Raw genomic sequence first — 22,827 nt, 5'->3', positions numbered from 1 at the left:
TTTCATGTTTTATAGTTCTTGCTATTCACATTAAAATATGTGACATAATACTTACGCATTCAAAAGCCTATCAAATGGTTTTTGCTGTGCACTAGTTAATCAAACTGCTGCTGTAGTCACAGGAGAAAGAACCGAAGACTATCACTGTAAATACCACGTGGCTGCGAAAATATGGAGGATAACCAATAACTAATCTCTGGGTTTTTTTTAAAGTACATGTTTAGATAATCAACTATTCTCTTTATACCTTGTATCATCTTTTCCCATCTAACCTGTAGTTGGAAAATCTTCATCAGAATTACAAAATTTCTTTTGCCAGGATGTGAATTTTAAGCAATTTGGCAAAAACCAGTCTTATATAACTTAGGGCTTTCCAAGTTGAGTAAATAAAATCAATCTTCCCATTTTTTTTTTTTTTTTGTTCCTCAGCTGGAACAATCTTCCCATTTTTATGACATATTTACATCAACATATGATAACTGTCAGAACTGGTTTTCATGTCTCCACTTGTAAATTAATATCACTTTGAATTTTCAAAAGCTTTTAGTGAAAGGCATTTCATTGAAGGTTATTTTTGAATCCTCAATATTTATTAAGTGCATTGATGTGGAATTCAGGAACTCTTAAATAGTAGCTCCTCCTGAGAGTATTTAAACTTGTGAGCCATCAAGGAGTGTGGTGTGTGCCTGTAGTCTCACCTACATGGGAGGCTGAGGTGGGAGGATCACTTGAGCCCGAGGTTGAGGCTGCAGTGAGCCATGATGGTGTGGCCGCACTCCAGCCTGGGTGAGAGTGAGACCCTATCTCTAAAAGAAAAAAAAAAGGTACAGTCTCAATATTCTAGAGTTGTATGTTAACTATGGTTGCTCATTCTCGAAGCTCAGAGGGTGTTGAAGGTGGGAGAAAGTGCTGGGAGATGTGCAGAGGAAGTACGTGCAACAGAGAAATGACATCCGGCAATGAAAGAAGTGACAGAGCTGCGGTTACGTGGTTCTTGAAGCCTATTTAGTGCAAGGGCAAATAACACACTCGGGAGTTCTTGCTTGCTCTAAGTATCACAGCACAATACGATAATTGATGTATCTAATGATGAATCAGTCTGCAAGAAATGGGGTTCATGTGCAATTGTGTGCAAATAAGCTTTGCAAGAACTTATGTTTTGGTGTAGGAAGACTGGGCAGCTCTGGTTCTTAACTTACTGGATAAATGAGGTGTTACCTTTATGCAGCTATTTGAAAACACACTTATATCCACTTAACATTTACTTTGAGTCCTGGTTGTAGTCAAACTCTAAATTTGCTGGAAATGCTAGAAATGATATAATTTCTGTTCACTGAAACAACAGAAGAAAGGAAATGGACTTGTGCACTCTGTGGTAGATAGCCACTTAATGTCATTTGAAGCATAAGATATGTTGATTACTGAAAGCTGAAATTAGCCCCAGAACTAGTAGGCTGTGTTTGACACTTTAAAGGTATAAACTTGATGAAGAACATAATTCGAGATAAAAGGCTTTTATGCTTGGCAGAGGTAGGCGTCACATTTTGTTAACATACATTGCTTAATATTCTTCTCTTGACAGATTCTCCAAATACAATTTTTTTCCCATGGCAATATGAGCCACTATGTCTGTGAGTCAATATGAACAAGATTTTTTTATGGCCGATTGCCATTGAATGATGAAAACCTAGAGGTATTATTAAAGTGAAATACCATATACTATGGGTGTAACAAGTATGGGTTTTGTAACATGTCAAAGAGTTCAATTACACTAGTCAAGAAATTGAAATTTTTATTAGCTGTGAGTTTGCTGTCTCAGGCTTCTTCACAATTCTGTGCAGAATTGCAATGAAAATTTTTTCTGAGTGCGTTGTTTAAAAGTTTTGTGTTTGTATTATCTTGAAAAGAGAGGTCCCAAATTGTATTTTCACAATGATCCCTGTAAATATTTAAACTTAACTAATAAAAGCAATGAATAATCTTTGTTGCAAAATGTTCAATAAGCAAACAATATCTCAGTAAAGCAATAGAAACATAATAAACTTAAAATGTTCCTTTAATGTTTTAAATTTCTGTCTCTGTTTAAATGATGGGGTGGGAGAGAAGAGTGATCTTTAGGTTTTTATATTTAATTGAACTAACAGCATGTGCTGACAAGTAATAAATAACAGGGGCAGGCACAGTGTCTCACATCTGTAATCCCAGCACTTTGGGAGGCCAAGGTGGGCAGATCACCTGAGGTCAGGAGTTCGAGACCAGCCAGGCCAACATGGTGAAACCCCATCTCTACTAAAAATACAAAAACTAGCTGGGCTTGGTGGTGCCTGCTTGTAATCCCAGCTACTCGGGAGGCTGAGGCAGGAGAATTGCTTGAATCCAGGAGGCAGAGGTTGCAGTGGGCTGAGATGGTGTCACTGCACTCCAGCCTGGGCAAAAGAGCAAGACTCCATCTTAGAAAAAAAAAAAAAAAAAAAAAAGGAATACATAACAGAGATTCAAAATGATTAAATAAATTGGTTTCCACAAGCAATGATTCCTCTTTTGTCTTTCCTTGCCATCAGACTAAGAGCTTCTTTTTGTCAGCCTATAGGAAAAATATTTGGTAATGTAACAATCCTGTTTCTATTCCTGCAGTAAGAGCTCTATTACCCTCTGTAGGAGTTGCACTTTAAAGTATTTCAATACAATAATTAAATCTACATTTGGTTGTTCATTTACCTAAAACTTTTTTTTTGATGGAGTCTCACTCTGTCACCCAGGCTGGAGTGCAGTGGGGCGATGTTGGCTCACTGCAACCTCTGACTCCCGGGTTCAAGTGATTCTCCTGCCTCAGCCTCAGGAGGAGCTGGGATTGTAGGCACACGCCACCACACCCAGCTAATTTTTGTATCTTTAGTAGAGACGGCGTTTCACCATGTTGGTCAGGCAGGTCTGGAACTCCTGACCTCAGGCGATCCACCCGCCTTGGCCTCCCAAAGTGCTGGGATTACAGACGAGAGCCACCACACCCAGCCCCTTTACCTAAAACTGTGCAGTTATAAGTGCTCAGTGTTTGTGGTGTTTTACAATATTTCTGGTAGAATTGTTTTCTGCTTACTTTTTCTTTCTAAATAACCATGGGTTATTTAGAAGTATGTTTCTCAGTTTCCTAATATTTGGAGATTTTTCTAAGGATCTTTTCTTACTGATTTTTTATTTAATTGCATTGTGGTCAGGAAATATTTCATTTGACTTGAATCTTTTAAAATTTATTGAGATTTATTATTAGGGCCTAAAATACCGTCCATGTTGGTAAGTGTTCCATGAATACTTAAAAAAAAGATGTATTCTGGTATTGTCAGGTGGAGTGTTATATAAACATCAGTTAGGTCAATTTGCTTGATAGTTTTGTTCAAATCTTTCTATATTCTTATTTTCTGTTTATGTCTTCTGTACTTATTGAAAGAAAGCCTGCTTTCTGTTGATGCATAACAAACCACCTCAAATTGGGCTTCAAAGAGCATACATTTATTATCTCAGTTTCCATGAATCAGGAATTGGGATGGTTTAACTGAGTCCTCTGCTCCAGAATCTCAGAAGATGGCAATGAAGGTGTCAGCTCAGGCTGTGGTAACTGAGGCTTGGGGGCCTCTTCCAAGCTTATGTAGTTGTTGGCAAAACTCACTTATTAGCAGCTGTAGAACTCATGGTAGCTTGTTTTACCAAGGTCCAGTAGGGTAGAGAAACTGACATCTTCCATTGCTGACTTCTAGTCCCCGCTTTAAAAGGGCCCACCTGATTAGGTCAGACCCACCCAAGAGACTTAATCTCTTTCTAAATTAAGTCAAAGTCAATTGATAAGTAACTTGATTTACACCTACAGAGTGTTTACACTTTTGCCATCTAACACAATCATGGGAGCGAAATTCCATCATATTTACAAGTCCCAGCCAGGGATGAACCAGAGCAGGTATACCAGGGGGTGAGCATTTGGGGGGTGCTCTTAAACTTCTGCCTACCACAGAGCAGTATCAAAATATCTAGCAATTGTCAATTTGTCCATGTTTCCAATTTCATTAATTTTTTATTCAAGTCTTCTGAAACTTGTTGAGTACATAAATGTTTACTATTATACACTCTTGAAAAATTGATCCCTTTATCATTATGAACTAACATTATTTTTTTGAAAGGAGACAAAGCCTTTATTTTTATTTTTGTATTATACTTTAAGTTCTGGGGTACATGTGCAGAATGTGCAGGTTTGTTATATAGGTATCCATGTGCCATGGTGGTTTGCTGCATCCATCACCCCATCATTAACGTTAGGTATTTCTCCTAATGCTATCCCTCCCCTGGGCGTCCACACCCCGATAGGCCCCAGTGTGTGATGTTCCCCTCCCTGTGTCCATGTGTTCTCATTGTTCAACTCCCACTTATGGGTGAGAACATGCAGTGTTTTGTTTTCTTTTCTTGTGTCAGTTTGCTGAGAATGATAGTTTCTAGCTTCATCCATGTCCCTGCAAAGGACATGAATTCGTTTTTTTTTTTATGGCTGCAGAGTATTCCATGGTATACATGTGCCATATTTTCATTATTCAGTCTATCATTGATGGGCATTTAGGTTGGTTCCAAGTCTTTGCTATTGTGAACAGTGCCACAGTAAGCATTCATGTGCATGTGTCTTTATAAGAGAATGATTTCTAATCCTTTAGCTATATACCCAGTAATGGGATTGCTAGGTCAAATGATATTTCTAGTTCTAGATCCTTGAGGAATCTCCACACTGTCTTCCACAATGGTTGAACTAATTTACACTCCCACCAACAGTGTAAAAGCATTCCTATTTCTCTACATCCTCTCCAGTATCTGTTGTCTCCTAATTTTTTAATGATTGTCATTCTAACTGGCGTGAGGTGGTATCTCAGTGTGGTTTGATTTGCATTTCTCTAATGACCAGTGATGATGAGCATTTTTTCATATGTTTGTTGGCCTCATATATGTCTTCTTTTGAAAAGTGTCTGTTCATGTCCTACTCCCACTTTTGAATGGGGTTTTTTTTTTCATGTAAATTTGTTTAAGTTCTTTGTAGATTCTGGATATTAGCCCTTTGATGGTTACATTGCAAAAATATTTCCCATTCTGTTGGTTGCTGGTTCACTGTAATGATTGTTTCTTTTGCTGTACAGAAGCTCTGGAGTTTAATTGGATCCCATTTGTCTATTTTGGCTTTTGTTGCCAACGCTTTTGGTGTTTTAGTCACGAAGTCCTTGCTTTCACCTATGTCCTGAATGGTTTTTGCCTAGGTTTTCTTCTAGGGTTTTTATGGTGTTAAATCTTATGTTTAAGTCTTTAATCCATCTGGAGTTAATTTTAGTGTAAGGTGTCAGGACAGGGTCCAGTTTCTGCTTTCTGCACATGGCCAGCCAGTTTTCCCAACACCATTTATTAAACAGGGAATCCTTTCCCCATTGCTTGTTTTTGTGAGGTTTGTCAGAGATCAGATGGTTGTAGATGTGTGGCATTGCCTCCAAGGCCTCTGCTCTGTTCCATTGGTCATATCTCTGTTTTGGTACCAGTACCATGCTGTTTTGATTACTGTAGCTTTGTAATATAGTTTGAAGTCAGGTATTGTGATGCCTCCAGCTTTGTTCTTTTTGCTTTGGATTGTCTTGGCTATGTGGGCTCTCTTTTGGTTCCATACGAAGTTTAAGGTGGTTATTTCCAGTTCTGTGAAGAAGGTCATTGGTAACTTGATGGGGATAGCATTGAATCTATAGATAGTGTTTTCTTTCTTTTCATTTTTTTTTTTTTTTGAGATGAAGTTTTGCTCTCATTACTCAGGCTGGAGTGCAATGGTGTGATCTCGGCTCACCGCAACCTCTGCCTCCTGGGTTCAGGCAATTCTCCTGCCTCAACTTCCTGAGAAGCTGGGATTACAGGCACACGCCACCATGCCCAGCTAATTTTTTATATTTTTAGTAGAGATGGGGTTTCACCATGTTAAACAGGATGGTCTCAATCTCTTGACCTCGTGATCCACCCGCCTCAGCCTCCCAAAGTGCTGGAATTACAGGCATGAGCCACTGCACCCGGCCCGATAGTGTTTTCTAAATATACAATCATATTGCTTGCAAATAGAGACAATTTGATTTCCTCTTTTCCTAACTGAATACCCTTTATTTCTTTCTCTTGCCTTATTGCCCTGGCCAGAATTTCCAATACTATGTTGAATAGGAGTGGTGAGGGAGGGCATCCTTGTCTTGTGCTGAGTTTCAAAGGGAATGCTTCCAGCTTTGGCCCATTCATTATGATATTGGCTGTAGGTTTGTCATAAATAGGCCTTACTGTTTTGAGATACGTAGATCAATAACTAGTTTATTGAGAGTTTTTAGCATAAAGGGCTGTTGAATTTGGTTGAAGGCTTTCTCTGCATCTATTGAGATAATCATGTGGTTTTTGTCTTTGGTTCTCTTTATGTGATGGATTATGTTTATAGATTTGCGTATGTTGAATCAGCCTTGCATCCCAGGGATGAAGCCCACTTAATCATGATGGATAAGCTTTTTGATGTGCTATTGGATTCTGTTTTTCAGTATTTTCTTGAGGATTTTCATCAGGAATATTGGCCTGAAATTTTCTTTTTTTGTTGTGTCTCTGCCAGGTTTTGGTTTCAGGATGATGCTAGCCTCATAAAATGAGTTAGGAAGAATTCTCTCATTTTCTACTGTTTGGAATAGTTTCAGAAGGAATGGTACCAGCTCCTCTTTGTACCTCTGGTAGAATTTGGCTGTGAACCTATCTGGTTCACCTATCTGGACTTTTTTTGTTGGTAGGCTATTAATTGCTGCCTCAATTTCAGCTCCTGTTATTGGTCTTTTCAGGGATTTGATTTCTTTCTTGGTTAGTCTTGGGAGGGTGTAAGTGTCCAGAAATTTATCAATTTCTTCTAGATTTTCTGGTTTATTTGCACAGAGGTGTTTATAGTAATCTCTGATGATAGTTTGTATTTCTGTGGGATTGGTGGTGATATCCTTGTTATCATTTTTATTGCATCTATTTTAATTCTTCTCGATCATTATGAGCTAACATTCTTATTACTATTAATGATTTTTTGCTCTGAAATCTATTTTTTTCTCACTCTGTCACCAGGCTGGAGTTCAGTGGGGCAGTCTTGTCTCACTGCAACCTCCCCATCCCCAGGTTCAAGAGATTCTCCTGCCTCAGCCTCCCAAGTAGCTGTGATTACAGGTGCGCACCACCAGGCCCAGCTAATTTTTGTATTTTTAGTAGAGACGAGGTTTCACCATGTTATTCATGTTGATCTCAATCTCTTGACCTTGTGATCCACTGCCTTGGCCTCCCAAAGTTCTGGAATTATGGGCATGAGCCGCCATACCTGGCCACCATATTTTCTTTGTCTGCGCTGAGATATTTATCTCTTCATTCATCTGGACATTATTTATTTTTACTTCATTGAATGTAGTCATAATAACTACTTGAACATCTTTGTCTGATGATTCCAATATCTCGGTTATCTCAGTTTACCCTTCATAAATTGTCTTCTCCCTTTTGAATAAATCAAATTTCACATTTTCTTGGGTTTTCATTTTTGGGCACTTCTGGACTCTTTTGAATAGAGAGTGTGATGATTATGTTGTGGAGCCTCTGAATTCTATGATATTCCTTTATGTAATAGAATATGGTTTATTTTCTTATATTCCTCTAAAGAGTGTTGGCATTTTTGCTTCAACAGGCAGCTAGTTTGATTAGACTCAAATTTCAAACTTAACGGATTGCAGCTCAACTCTCAGTTTCATTCCTCTAGCCTTAAAAACAAGTTGCTTTGATTCTGCCGTATGTATTACATACGTGGTTTAGGTCAGTCAGAGACTTGGGAAGAGTTTCCATATAGAGTATGTGAGCCCTTTCCCTACTTCTCTTCATTCTAGAATTACTACTCACAGTTTAGGGAGTCTATGGCTTCCTCTGGCTCTGTCCTCATCTTCATTGGCAAGAAAGTTGTCACACTTTCTGTGGGAACTCAGCTGCCCTGAATCACATTCTACCCACAGACTATTCTCAGGCCAAAGCCACAAGTGGTAAGGAACTCACATTGTGTGAATTCCCTTGTCTAAATTTTTACTCTACTCCAAAGTCCGCTTGCCTTGGCTTATTCTCCAGAGTCTTTGGATCCTTGTTTCTTATATTTTATCCAGAGTTTGCATATTTTTATTATTCATTGAGAGGATCAGTCTGTTACAACATTACTCTGCTATAACAAAAGTAGAACTCTATTTTTTGTTTTTGAGACAGAGTCTTTCTCTGTTTTCCAGGGGCATGATCTCAGTTCACTGTAACCTCCGTTTCCTGGATTCAAGAGATTCTCTGCCTCAGCCTCCCGAGTAGCTGAGATTACAAGTGTGTGCCTGGCTAATTTTTGTGTTTTTAGAAGAGACAGGGTTTCACTATTTTGGCTAGGCTGGTCTCGAACTTTTGGCCTCAAGAATCTGCCCGCCTTGGCCTCCCAAAGTGTTGGAATTAACAGGTATGAGCCACTATGTCCAGCACAGAGGTAGAATTCTTTATGTCTGTGTATACACAACATTTAGTTCCCACTAAAGTGAGAACATGCAGTATTTGGTTTTCTGTTTCTGTGATAATTTGCTTAGGAAAATGAACTCCAGTTTCATCCATGTTGCAAAGGACATGATTTACTCTTTTTTATGGCCGCATAGTATTCCATGGTATATATGTACCACATTTTCTTTATCCAATCCACCACTGATGGTCAACTAAGTTGATGCCCTGCCTTTGCTATTGTGAATAGGGCTGTAATAAACATACAAGTTCATGTGTCTTTTGGTAGAACGATTTATTTTCTTTGGGTATATACCTAGTAATAAGATTGCTGGGTTGAATGGCAGTTCTAATTTTAGCTTTTTGAGACATCTCCAAGCTGCTTTCCACAGAGGCTGATCTAATTTACATTTCCATCACCAGTGTGTGTGTTCCCTTTTCTCCACAACCTTGTCAACATAGTTATTTTTTGTCGTTTTAGTAGTAGCCATTCTGACTGGTGTATCATGGTATCTCATTTTGGTTTTTATTTGCTCTTCCCTGATGATTAGTGATGTTGAGCTCTTTTTTAAAAATCTTTTTTGGCCTCTTAATCTTTTGTTTTATGTTTTCTTCTGAGAAGTGTCTGTTCACGTCCTTTGCCCACTTTTTAATGTGGTTATTTGTTTGTTTCTTGCTGGTTTAAGTTCCTTGTAGATTCTGGGCATTAGACCTTTGTCAGATGCATAGTTTGTGAATTATTTTGTTCATTCTGTGTGTTGTCTTTTTACTCTATTGATAGTCTTCCTAACTGTGCAGAAGCTCTTTAGTTTAATTAGGTCCTACTTGTCCATTTTTGTTTTTGTTGCAGTTGCTTTTGAGGACTTGGGCATGAATTCTTTGTTAAGGCTGATATCCGGAGGAATATTTCCTAGGGTTTTTTTTAGATTTTTATAGTTTAAGATCTTATATTTAAGTCTTTAATTCACCTCAAGTTAGTTTTTTTGTATGGTTATAGGTAGGGGTCCAGTTTCATTCTTCTGCATATGGTTAGCCAGTTTTCTCAACACCATTTATTGAATAGGGTATTCTTTCCCCATTGCTTATTTTTTACTGACTTTGTTGAAGATCAGTTGGTTGTAGATATGCTGCTTTATTTCTGGGTTCTCTATTCTGTTCTATTGGTCTATTTATCTATTTTTTTGTACCAGTACCATGCTGTTTGATTACTGTAGTCTTGTAGTATAGTTTGAAGCCTGGCAATGTGATGCCTCCAGCATATTCTCTAATTAAAAAAAAAACTAACACATATACAGAAAAGTGCATAAAACTATAAATAGCTTAAATAATTAATGTAAATTGAACAGATATATAACTACCATCTCAATTAAGAAACAGAACATTATCAGCCTTCCAAAGAACTATGGGAGTTTTTGTTTGTTTCTTTGTTTGTTTGTTCAGTTTATTTTTCAAGAATGAGAACACTTTGATTATATTTATTGACACAAAGGAGATAACTAATGACTCACATTCCTGAAAGAGGGAAGAAATAGTAAGGTTTTTCTCTTACCTTATTAGTCATTAGAGCTCTATAAACCATACTGAAGTGTGCCTAAACTGCCATCAGAATTGCTAAAATTTAAACCATTCTCTCATACTCTGCTGGTAGGAGTATAATGAGTACAATTATTTTGGAAAACTGTTAAGCAGTAACTTCTAAAACTGAACAAACATATGCCCTATGACTTAACAGTTTCACTCCTAGATACGTACTCGTTAGAAATATGCTTATATTACACAAGAAGAGATATATAAAAATGTTCATAGTCAAAGTAGTTTTAATGCCAAAATTTGGAACAACCCAAATGTCCATTGGTAGTAGAATCAATAATTAATTTGTGCTGTATTCATGCGATGAAATGTTATATGAGTATGAGAAAACTACTGTTATATGCAATATGAAAGAATCTCACAAATGTAATGTTTAATGAAAGAAGCTAGACATGGTGGGGGAGTGAGGAGGACTTCTAGGTTCTGATAATGTTCTATTTTATTGTAGGTGATGGTTACACTGGTACATTCTCGTGCAAAAATTCATTGAATATTATAATTTATTAGCTTACCTGTATTAAACTTTAATAAAAACTCAACATATTCCTTAAAAAAGTCCTTCTATTGTTTTGTCTTACTCTTTTAGTAAAAATTAGCTACATTCTCTGTATATCAAAACATGTTTTCCTATATCTCTACATTTAGTGAGATATCAGATTTCTTTTTACTGTTTTTTTTTTTTTTCTTTTGAGACAGGGTGAGATATCAGATTTCTTATGACTGGAATCTTTAAATGTTAAATTTAGTTTCCATGGGCATATTATACACATTCTATAACTGTCCCAGAGACAATATAGATCTCTGCTGAATTCAGTTTCCACATTGGAGTTATTTTATTATTTGTTACTGCTAAATGGTCCAGAATCTTTTATATACAGATAGTTTCGAGACTTTGCAGAAGGAGGTTGTGAATTATTATGATACTACATTTCTTAAAGGAATAATGCTTTTTAAAGCCAGTAGAGAATTTAGAAGCAGAATTGCTGTACAAGATTTAGGGGACATTTGAATCTCATTACAGAAAATACTTTGATTCAATGGCTTCAGAAAACAGGCTATATTAATTATCTGTCTGTGTATAATGAATTATTCCAGAACTTTGTAGCTTACAACAACAAACATTTATTAACCTCACAACTTCCCTGAGTCAGGAATTTGAATACAGCTTAACGAGATCCCCTGACTTTGGATTTCTCACAAGGATGCAATTGAGAGGTCAGTGAGGCTGCTGACCCAACTGATGGTTAGGCTGAGGGAGGATCCACTTCCAAGCTTACTCATGTGATTTTTGGGAGGATTCAGTTCCTTATGGTTGTTAGACTGAAGACCTTCCTGGCCACTGGCCTTCCTCCGTTTCTTGTCATGTAGGCCTCTTCATAGGGCAGTTTACAACTTGGTACCTGATTCCCAGTAAAGCAAGCAAGAGGGCAAAAAAGGATAAGCAAGACAGAGGCCAGAGTATTTTTGTGACGTCTGTCATTTTTAAATGAGTTCCCAGGTCCAGACAATACTCCACGGAGGGGGTTGTACAAGGACATAAATATCAAAAGGTGCAGGTCATTGGAAGCCATCTTAGGCACAATCTATCACACTGGCCTTTGACTATAAATAGCCAAGATGATAATATCTGTAACTGGCTTAGGGTGCACATCAGAGTATTTTCAAAGAACATTTTTCTTCAGCTGGTTTATTCTGACTTCTGTTCTTTAGGGTATTTCTCTAATTTCAGTAAATCTGGATCAAAACATACTCTTTGACAATTTAAGATTTATCTTTCCACCTCTGTTTAGTCTAATTTTTCCTCTATTCTCTGCCCTACGTGGCAAAAACCTATCTTTCCATTTGTTTTCTATGATGTAGTGTCTGATTTTAGAGGTGTACTCATTTCTGTTTTTGAAGAAGAAGAGAAGTAAAAAATTACTTGATTTATCCATATTCTCTTCTCATGTGAAAAGATACTCACCTGGGTAAGAGCATTAGTTAGCAGAACTGCCAATTGGTAGTTGTTGGTGCCACCCTCATTTCTTTTAACAGTGTGAGTTGATTGTGGTTGTCTTTTATTCTTCTTAACTATTTCCTCAAAAGAAGATCATTGGAAAAAAAAAAAAAAACCCTGGCCCCGTGGCTCAAGCCTGTAATCCCGGCACTTTGGAAGGCCAAGGTGGGTGGATCACGAGGTCAGGAGTTTGAGACCAGCCTGGTCAATACGGTGAAACCCTGTCTCTACTAAAAATAAAAAAATTAGCCAGATGTGGTGGTGCGCATCTGTAATCCCGGCTACTTGGGAGGCTGAGGCAGGAGAATTGCACCATTGCACTCCAGCCTGGGCAATAGTGTGAGACTCTGTCTCAAAAAAAAATAAATAAATAAATAAATAAAGGAGATAATTGAAACTTCTAGTAAATTTTAAAAACTCTTTAAGGCCTTTTTCATTTGCAATGACACACTGTATTATCATCTGTTTTTCTTAGTATTGCAGGTAATGAATTTTGAAAACAATTTACGTGATGCTAGCTTTAGGCTCTTTTTAAACAGCAAAGAAAAATTGTTGGGGAATAAAATGTCCAAGTCTGTGAATAACAGTTTTCTGGCCATAAAATAATGTTTATTTTTTTGACGTTTAACTAATACAAAAGCAAATGGTTAATAATTCCTATCTGTAACCATAAAAATAAAATAAGTTTATTTAATTTTTTTTTAAATCAAATGGGCATGTGAGTAGTTAATCTGTTGCTAGCTTTCCATTGGGAAAAAGTAAAAATAGTATAGAAATATTTAGATACAGTTTCTCAGTCACAGAACATAGTTTCTTATTTAGTTCTCATCGGTACCTCTCTTTCTTGTTGGAAACGCTGAAGTACTGAAACACTTCTTTTCTGTAGTAGGTGGTTCTCCCTTTTACCCAGGAATAGATTTTGTAGCAAATCATTGAGTCAGCAGTTATTTTGACTCTAACTGAAAGACATAAAGTTCCTAAGAATTTATTATATATGTTTCTTGCCACTGAGTGAACAAGAAAAATACGTACCCATCAGTGCTGACTGGTTGGTAATTTCTGAAACACGATGCCACAGCTCTTCATAAATAACACAGTAACAGAATTACAGAGAATCTGGCAGAGATCAATCTCTAGATGGATGAGTTAGTCTATAAGCAAATAGCTTCTCAACTTCTTTTAACTTTTAAGAATGCTGTATGTGTTTTCCAATCTAAATCCTTGGGTTTCAGTGAGTCCCTAGAAATTAAGAAATTTTTACAGCTTAACGGATCAGCAACTGAGCATTGGTATATGGATGTGCCTTGTATTTTTAGTGGCAAATAAGAAGAGATTTCCCCTCTACCCTATGCCACTTCTAGAAACTCTACTCTTTAACTTGAAATTTACCATGACTGTTTAGTGAGTTGAATTTAACCCTGATGTCATGGGATGAGAAAGGAGTGTAAGTTTATCAGTGATCTGTGAACGCTTGCCAATAAAATATTTGTGTCTTAAACGTCAGGGTGTATATTGTAAAATATAAGTCAGTAAAAGTATTTGTGTGGCTTAGTTGTTTTACTTGTGTCATATTCATGAAGCTGTGTTATACAATGTCTTTGCTATATGCTCGTCGATTAACTTGTATTAATGTTATGCAGGGGGCTTGCATAACTCTGATAGCCAAAGGCATTTCCAGGCCATGTTTCTCCAGAAAATGTGCCACAGGGAGTATAAACTTGTAGCTGTTTGATATGGTTCGTCTCTGTGACTCCACCCAAATCTCATGCTGAATTGTAATCCCTCCTTGTTGAAAGCGGAGCCTGGTGGGATGGGACTGCATCAAGGAGGTGGTTTTTAATGGTATAGCATCAGCCCCTAATGCTGTTTCGTGACAGAGTTCTCTCACAGGATCTGAGGAGATCTGATGGTTTAAAAGTGTGTGGCAGTTCCCTGCTCACTCTCTTTCCTGCCACCATGAAACCTGCCAATAAAATATTTGTGTCTTAAATGTCCCTGCCCACAGAGAGGAGAGAAACCTTCATTCACACAGAGACAGCAGGGACTTCATATATCTCTGCTAGTGCTTGCTTCCTCTTCACCTTCCGCCATTGACTATGAGTTTCCTGAGGCCTCCTAGCTATGCTTCCTGTTAAGGCTGTGGACCTGAGAGTCAATTAAACCTCTTTCTTTCATAAATTACCCAGTCTCAGGTACTTCTTTGTATCGGTGTGAAAACAGACTAACATAGGCATATTGGCTGACGTTTCTGGTTTCCCTCTTTGAAGCCTGCCAAAATTCCCACCTCTATAAATGAATAAGCAGATGATCTAAAATCAAGTGAATATGACTTGAACATTCACATGAGATATAAACCCAAACAATCACTTATCCATTTCTGCAGACAAGAAATGAGGTGGCAGGAAATGCCCTGAAATGCTCTGTGAGGCACCGCCAGTATTTTAGCAGGTTGAGGCAGGCAGGGTGGTTAGAGATTTGAAAACAGTTAAAAACTATGCCACATTTTTGTTTTTTCGAGATGGGGTTTTGCTCTTGTTGCCCAGGGTGGAGTGTAATCGTGCAATCTCGGCTCATTGAAACCTCCGCCCACTGGGTTCAAGTGATTCTCCTGCCTCAGCCTCCCAAGTAGGTGAAATTACAGGCACTGGCCCCCATGCCCGGCTACTTCTTTGTATTTTTAGTAGAGATGGGGTTTCACCATGTTGGTCAGGCTGGTCTCGAGCTCCTGGCCTCAGGTGATCCACCTGCCTTGCCTCTTAATGTGCTAGGATTACAGGCGTGAGCCACTGCTCCTGGCCTATGCCCCATTTTTAATAGTTTGCCTACAGTGTTTACTTCATTTGCAGTGCTTTTTATACCTTTCTTACATTTGGACAAACAAGTTTTTTTTTTAAATGACTTGTTTCAGTATGTCTCTTGGCAGGGCAAAACTGCTGTATGTATGGGGAATGTTAACCACATTGGGATGGATAACCTTCGACAAAATTGTGAATTAAGTCAATTGTCTTTGTGACAATCCACTGCCTCCTTTGGAGTCTCCTTCCTGCCAAAGGGGCTTGCCCTATCAATACAGCCCTGGCCACCGAGAGGAAAGAAACCTTCATTCACACAGAGACAGCAGGGACTGAATATGTTACACACACCATCAACAGTGGCATTTTAAGAGAGAACCAAGGGCAACAGCAATGCTTAGCAGTAAAGGTAGTAATAGTCATTATTATAACGTTACTACTGTGTGTCAGGCACTGTGCCGAGGACTTTATATGTGTTGTCTTCACTCATTAAGACAGCCTTAGGAAGAGGGATCATTATCCCCGTGTCACAGATGCCATGCCCACAGTAATACACGAGAACAGCAGAGCCAAGTTTCATCTGTGTGATGCCAAAGTCAGGACTCTTCCCTTTGCTGTGATTTTACTAAGGTTTTGAGCATCAAAATAGGACGTAACTTTAAGGTAGGGACTCTCCTTCTTCAAATTACGGAGAGGCAAAGTTCATTCTGTAACCAGAGGCTCTTTCACACACCAGGCAAATGTTTTCCTGGCTCTGATGCAGTGAATACATTAAAATGTATGGGAGAACTATGAGTCAATGATAGAAGACCAAATATAACAAGAACAACAACAAATAAAACAAAAGTCTTAAGTGATGGGAGGTTCCTCTGGCCGCTGGAATAGCACCCTGGGAAAGAACAGGGTCCATGGACCATTGATCCCTTTGCTCTGTTTGTACCTGAATGCCATTAGTGAACTTTTGTGAATGTCAGGGGAGGAGAACCTGTATCTTCTTACTCGAGTAGCTGCAGGAGAGGTAAGAGAATTATTAATCATCGATAGTGGTACTGTATTCTTCAGCTCCAATAGCCTAGTAAACACCAATCATATATTTTCCATGAGAAAGTTCTCATTCAATTGGGAAGTGGAGCAAAGAGGGCAGGAAATCGGTAGTGGTATGTAGGTCTCTTTGTTTATGTGAGGAGTAGCAGGTTTCTCATCTATCATCTCCAAATGATAGTAAGGGCTGCTTTGAGTGCTATGTTAAAGAGGATCCCAAGACTCAGCCTAGAACATCATGATCTAATTAATGATGCCTCCTCAAATAGTAGGAAGGAGTAGAAGTTCCGTATCTTACTAGATCTTGAAAATACATTCCAGTCCAGGCACAGTGGCTCACACCTGTAATCTCAGCACTTTGGGAGGCCGAGGTGGGTGGATCATGAGATCTGGAGTTCAAGACCAGCCTAGCCAACATGGTGAAACCCCATCTCTACTAAAAATACAAAAGTTTCGCTGGGCATGGTGGCACGCATTTGTAATCCTAACTACTTGGGAGGCCGAGGCAGGAGAATCACTTGAACCTGGGAGGTGGAGGCTGCAGCGAGCCAAGATCATGCCACTGCACTCTGGTCTAGGCGACAGAGCAAGACTCCATCTCAAAAATAGAAAAAAAGAAAATACGTTCCAGAAAGACCCCGAACTATCATGTAGTTTTCTTAGAATATAATCAAATATTGGGCCGGGCGCAGTGGCTCACGCCTGTAATCCCAGCATTTTGGGAGGCCGAGGCGGGTGGATCACGGGGTCAAGAGATTGAGACCATCTTGGTCAACATGGTGAAACCCCGTCTCTACTAAAAATACAAAAAATTAGCTGGGCATGGTGGCGCGTGTCTGTAATCCCAGCTACTCAGGAGGCTGAGGCAGGAGCATTCCCAGGAGGCAGAGGTTGCGGTGAGCCAAGATCGCGCCGTTGCACTCCAGCCTGGGTAACAAGAGCGAAACTCCATCTCAAAAAAAAAAAAAAAAAAAAGAATATAACCAAATATTAATTCTGCCCTGGTGTCAGACTGCTTGGGTTCTAATCCTGGCTCTGCCACTTTGTGAACTTTGGCTTCAAGTTTCTCTGTGCCTTAGTTTCCTCATCTATAAAATGAGGAATAACAATAGAATTTTCTTCAATGAGTTGTTAGATTAAATAAGTTGATACATGTCAAGTTCATAGAAAAGTGTCCCTGGCATATTATATGTATTCAATACTTGTTAGTTATGATTAACAAAAAATAATTTTGAGTACTTTTTATATATAGGCACATTCTGGGTTTTGTGTAACTCATTCTAGGAGTCATTCTTGCCCTAAATGGTGGCTCGCACTTGTAATCCCAGTTATTTGGGAGGCTGAGGCAGGAGGATCACTTGAGGCCAGGAGTTCCAGACTAGTAGTCAGTCTCTCTCCTCTCTCTTTCTCTATATGAAGCTTTTCTTGAAGCCGTGTATAAAAGGTCAGATCAGCTGCTCTTTTCCACTGATATTGGAGCCAGACAGAAGCCGAGATTGTATCAGTAGGCATTTAAGTAAGAAATTAAGAACTTTCTGCATGATATCAGTTACTCCTGTTTGTAATGCCAGATGAGAAACTTTTTCAGCCACTTCTTTTCTTGTCATCTTTGGAAAGGTTTGTGGCAGTGTGCTAGCTTTGTAGACCCACCTGGCTTTTGGTTTTGGTTCCTCCACTACTAGCTATAATGAGTTTAGACAGATGACTTAAAATTGCCTAGTTTTAATTTTCTAAATTGTAAATTGTGATCTAAATGGGATAATAAGCAAAGTACTTGGTATGGAGACACTAAATAAAAGTTATTTTTCTTGCTATCTTTTTAGACGATATGTTTAAAGTAGTTAAAAGGAAATGAACAAGATCGTTGATTGCCAGACTTCGTTATGAACTGAAATTATGTGAGGACTGTTTAAAGAATATGTAACTGCTGACTCAGAATCACCAAAGTATAGCCTAGAAACCTGTATTATTATTATTTTTTCTTGAGATGGAGTCTTGCTCTGTCACCAGGCTGGAGTGCAATGGTGCAATCTCAGCTCTGCAACCTTCACCTCCCAGGTTCAAGTGATTCTCTTGCTTCAGTTTCCTGAGTAGCTGGGACTACAGGTGCATGCCACCATGACTGGCTAATTTTTAGTAGAGACAGGGTTTCACCATGTTGGCCAGGATGGTCTTGATCTCCTGACCTCCTGATCCACCCACATCGGCCTCCCAAAGTGCTGGGATTACAGGTGTGGGCCACCACATCTGGCCAGAAACCTGTAGTGTTTAGAAAACTCTCAGATAATTCTGGTGTCCAAGTAAATTAAACTTATTTTATTTATGAATTTATTAATAATTTTATTATATTAAATAATAAATTATGGATTAATAAATCCATAAATAAACTGGATCCTTGGAATTCTACTATATGGATCCTTGGAATTCTATTTTATTAACTCCCATCATCATCTTAAAATCAATTTAGTTCGATGATTAACATTTTACAGTGTTAGAATCACCTATACTTTGGGAATATGTTTTGGTTATGGGCTAGGTTGTAGAAGATACTTGCATTGCTTTCTATTACATCTCACATCATTTCTAAAAGCACTGAAATAGCTTGATTAAGGAATATATGTGGCCAGGAGTGGTGGCTCATGCCTGTAATCTCAGCACTTTGGGGAGGCTGAGGCAGGCAGATCACTTGAGCCCAGAAGTTTGAGACCAGCCTGGGCAACATAGCAAGATCTTGTCTCTAAAAAGAAAAAAATAAATAAATGTACGTGACTGAGCACAGTGGCATACACCTATATTCTCAGTTACTTGGGAGGCCTGAGTGGAAGGATCATGTGAACCCAGGAGTTTGAATCTAGCCTGGACAAAATAGCAAGACTCTATCTTTCTAAAAAAAAAAAAAGAAAGAAAAAAAGAGAACCATATGTAGTAAAGTTCATTCCACAAACATTTAACACCTACTACATCCTATCTACTATGTATCAAACACTGTACTAGGTGCTTCTAACCAGTTAAACAGGCAAAAAAATCTGGCTTTTGTGGAGCTTACCAAATTTAAGCTTGTTGGTGTGTTTCTAAGAACTGAATAAGACTTTGTTGTGGTTATAATTTGAAACTTAATAAACTGGCAACATAGTGAGACCTTGGAAGGTTAATACCAAGGCAGTTTACTACCATACATATGGCACTTAATATGTATTTTTTGTTTTTTTCTAACATTTTGTTATGAAAATTTTCAAGCACATAGCAAAGTTTTACATTTTGGAGTAGACACCCACATACTAGATTCTATGATTACCATTTTCTTATACTTGCTTTATTATTTATCCATTCATTCATCAATCTTATGATTTGTGATTTATGTCAAAGTGTGTTGAAGACACTTCCTCCCACTTCCCCTAAATACTTCAGATATATTAACTAGACTTTAATATTTGTTTACATTTTTCTTTTGATTGAAATGCACCACCTTGAGTACATTTACTGTTTCTTGTTTTTTTTTTTTTATGGGGGTCTCACTATGTCACTCAGGCTGGGGTGCAGTGGCATCATTATGGCTCATTGCAGCCTTGACCTTGTGGGATCAAGTGATTCTCCTGCTCCAGACTCCTACAGGCATGCACCACCACATCAGCTACGTTTTCCATTTTTTGTAGAGACAGGATCTCCCTTTGTTGCCCAGGCTGGTCTCAAACTCCTGGGCTCAAGCAGTCCTCCTGCCTCAGCCTTCTAATGTGTTGGGGTTAGAGCATGAGCCACTGTACCTGGCCCTGAGTTTTGAGGAACAGCCACACATGTATAACCTATCGAAATATAGAATACAATGTTTTCTCATTCTCCGTGACAGGACATCCCTCCCACAACCCCAGAGGCCATTTTGTTCTGAAGATTTTTCACTCTAGATTAGTTTTGCATGTTCTAACATTATGTATATGAACTCATAAGATACACACGTATATACTTTTGTGTAAAACTTCTTTCACTCTTCATGTTTGTGAGATTTATCCATGTTGTCTCATGTTTCCGTGATTTGTTCTTTTGTGTGTAAGTCTCATTGCTTACCACAGTTTATCTGTTTTCTTATTGATGGACACAGATGGTTTCTAGTTTTTGGCCATATGATAAAAGTGCCTATGAGTATTCTTGCACAAGTCTTTTTGCAAATGTATTTTTTTTTTTTGAGATGGGGTCTTGCTCTGTTGCCCAGGCTGCAGTGTGGTGGCATGATCTCTGCTCACTGCAACCTCCACCTCCCAGGTTCAAGCAATATTCCTGTCTCAGTCTGGCAAGTAGCTGAAATTACAGGCATGTGTTACCACGCCCAGCTAATTTTTGTATTTTTAGTAGAGACAGGGTTTCACCATGTTGGCCAGGCTGTTCTTGAACTCCTGACCTCAGGTGATCTGCCCACCTCAGCCTCCCAAAGTGCTGGGATTACAGGTGTGAGCCACTGTGCCAGGCCCTGCAAATGTATTTTTCACTGATATTGGGTAAATAGCTGCATGTGGAACTGCTGGTCATGTGATAGGTGTATGTTTCCTTTTTGGAGAAACTACCAGGCCTATTCCCAGTGTGGTTGCATCATTTTACCTTTCCATCTGAAGTGCTGTTTTATCTACTTGGTTCCCTGGCCCACACGTCATGGTGTCAGTCTCTAACCATAGTCATGCTGGGGATGTATGTAGTGGTGTCTCTTCGTGCTTTTAATTTTCATTTTCTTGATGATGCATGACACTGAGCACTTTTTCATGGGCTTAATGAACACGTGTGTGTGTGTGTGTGTGTGTGTGTATTTGAGTGTGTATTGTGTATTTGTGGGTGTGTGTATTTGAGTGTGTAATTTGACTCTTTAAATCTTTGGCTTATGTTTAATTGAGTTTATGTTTCTATTGTTGAGTGATCACAGTTCTTTCTATATCCTAGGTACCAGTCCTTTGTCAGATTCATGTTTTGCAAATGTTTCTTCCAAGTCTATGACTTGCCTCTTTATTTTTCTTAATGGTGTCTTTTGGTGAGTAGTTTTAAATTTTGATGAAGTACAATTTATCTCTTTTTTCCTTTACGGTTACTGCTTTTGTGAGCTAGGAAATGTTGGCTACCCAAAAGTCATGAGCATATTCTCCTATGCTCTCCTCTAAAATTTCTATAGTTTGAGCATTTATATTTAAAATATGTTTCCCTTTTCACTAATATTTAACATTTTTGAGATAACTCTTCTAAATGATATAAAATAATATGCAGTTAAAATGATTTTTCTATGTACACCAATAAATGAAGTTTAATCAGGTTATGAGAATCTTCTTAAAATGTCTTTCCTGTGAAAATATGTCTAATATGAAATTATCAAAACGGTAAGACCATTGTCCATATTCATGTTTTGTTTTCATGCATGTGGGTTCAGAATAATAAAGGCTTCTGTGATTAAAGAACAACCTTAACTTAAAGAGGTGTTATAAATACACATTTGTTCAGGTGAAAGAAAATGGATACTCTATGCATTTATACATGATGGTGAGTGGCAGGGAGAGAGGAGAAGCACCTAGTCTTGCGCTTTGGTCTCTAACCTAACTGTTAGGTTGTCAGAAACAGATTTCTCTGAGAGAGATTCTTTCATTCTTGACCACTGGCAGCTGGTAGCCCCAGCTGTGTATCTTAGCATTCCCTGGCACAGAGAATTTGGGAGGAGGCTGAGAGTAGAAGCTGCACCCTCCTGGGTTACCCTACTCCTCATGTTCCTGGTTGCCCTCACACTTGTCTCTGACTCACACCTTCAGATCTGATAGTCAGATGATTTTGGTGACAGTCTTTCAGGCAAAGATTGTAACCTATGTCCTTTTACACAACTGTTACATCTTGGAGGAATCTGACCCACTAGTAAATATGAACAGGGCATCTGATATTCTATCCAACGGAGGGCAGCGGTTCATTTAAACTCTCACATAACATTCGCTCTGAAATGGATTTTCTGAAAATTTCCACTTAAATAACTGTGGATTAACTTTTAGTGAGGCCAATGTAGCTGAAGCTAAGCAGAGCGTATAACCCCAGACTAGTGGGCAGCTGCACATTGTCACGGTTCTGCCTTAATTCACTGCGTATTACTTCCTTTGAAATATGCAACCAGATTCTAAGCTACTCACTTTTTAATGTCTGGAAAATGCTTAAAGCATTTGGCCATTTGTTTACCTTATTTGAGCAATACACCCAGGTAGGGTAAGACTGTATTTGCCAAAGCAAAGTATACTTCTCTAAAAGATTAGACTAGTACATTCAAAATGTCCTCCTAACGTAGACAAGCCATGGAACGTCAGTGATAGCGTTTTTATGCAATCCTATTAAAGATAGTAGTCCATGTTGTGATGACTCTCCCAAAAGATTTTTTTTATGAACTTAACAAAGTTTCCAATATAAAGGTTGTATTATCAACAAATGCTAGTTTGAAAGAACCAAATAGGATTTTGAAGATTATCCTCCTTTAACAATGCCTTAAATTCTTATCTCCTTATCCATTCCTCACTGCTTCCTTTCTCAAGACATTATGGTTTATTGTGTCTCCACTAGGTACCTTGCATGTGATTTCCACAGTGAATGGCCCTGCTTTCGGAGCAAGTTAATGATATAATATCCCCATTTATATTCAGAACAGTCAACACTTTCTAGCTTTCAGAATAATAAAAGCACCTGCATTTAATATACATGGAAGAATGGGAAGGCAAATAGCAGATAAGGCACAATCAGGTAAGTGTAATCAGATAAAATATCATGGTATTATAGTAGATCAGCATCTGGTAATGACTTGAATTTTGAAAGACTGACAAACAGCATGGCCTAAAGCAGCCAGGCACACCTCATTCA

General features: G+C 38.4%; 1 long non-coding RNA gene across 1 annotated transcript in view; it reads left to right on the top strand.

The window, feature by feature from the left end:
• LOC144582230 (uncharacterized) overlaps positions 1–22,616 on the top strand; it is a 30,366-nt gene extending 7,750 nt beyond the window's left edge. Inside the window, exons 2-3 of the long non-coding RNA XR_013534653.1 lie at positions 20,896–20,983; positions 22,534–22,616. This is a non-coding gene — a long non-coding RNA (uncharacterized LOC144582230). The remainder of the gene's footprint in view (positions 1–20,895; positions 20,984–22,533) is intronic.
• Positions 22,617–22,827: the final 211 nt, after the last annotated feature.

The sequence above is a fragment of the Callithrix jacchus genome, chromosome 1 (assembly GCF_049354715.1).
Source record: "Callithrix jacchus isolate 240 chromosome 1, calJac240_pri, whole genome shotgun sequence".
In the NCBI taxonomy this organism is placed as follows: Eukaryota; Metazoa; Chordata; class Mammalia; order Primates; family Cebidae; genus Callithrix; species Callithrix jacchus.
The sequence above is the reverse complement of the archived record's forward strand: the minus strand, read 5'-3'. Positions and strand labels throughout refer to the sequence as shown.